Source organism: Penaeus monodon, chromosome 28 (genome assembly GCF_015228065.2).
Source record: "Penaeus monodon isolate SGIC_2016 chromosome 28, NSTDA_Pmon_1, whole genome shotgun sequence".
Lineage (NCBI taxonomy): Eukaryota > Metazoa > Arthropoda > Malacostraca > Decapoda > Penaeidae > Penaeus > Penaeus monodon.
This window is the reverse complement of record NC_051413.1, coordinates 35380476-35380723: the sequence shown is the minus strand read 5'-3', so window position 1 is coordinate 35380723 and position 248 is coordinate 35380476. Positions and strand designations below refer to the sequence as shown.

General features: G+C 39.1%; 1 protein-coding gene across 1 annotated transcript in view; it reads left to right on the top strand.

Moving 5' to 3' along the window:
* The window catches only part of LOC119591563 (2-oxoglutarate and iron-dependent oxygenase domain-containing protein 2-like), a gene marked incomplete in the record, with an annotated part of 7677 nt that overhangs the window by 2905 nt on the left and 4524 nt on the right, over positions 1-248 (top strand).

Here is a 248-nt window from a genome sequence, read left to right as displayed (position 1 = left end):
AACACATCTCTATTTTTCAAGAGTGATGTTGGAGCGGGATTGCTCATCTAAGAGCAAAGATTTGCCTCTTTTATTCTAGATTCTGTCTCGAGGATCACTCGCAGGTGATGGTTTTCGTACAGATCTAAACAAAGAATTTTCTGTTAAGAGTCACTTTGATTGCCCGCAGTAGTATGTGGAAAGATAGATGTTTTGCTTTCTGTAGTGTTTGTCTAATCTGAGTTGGCTGGACTAGGAATGTATGTACA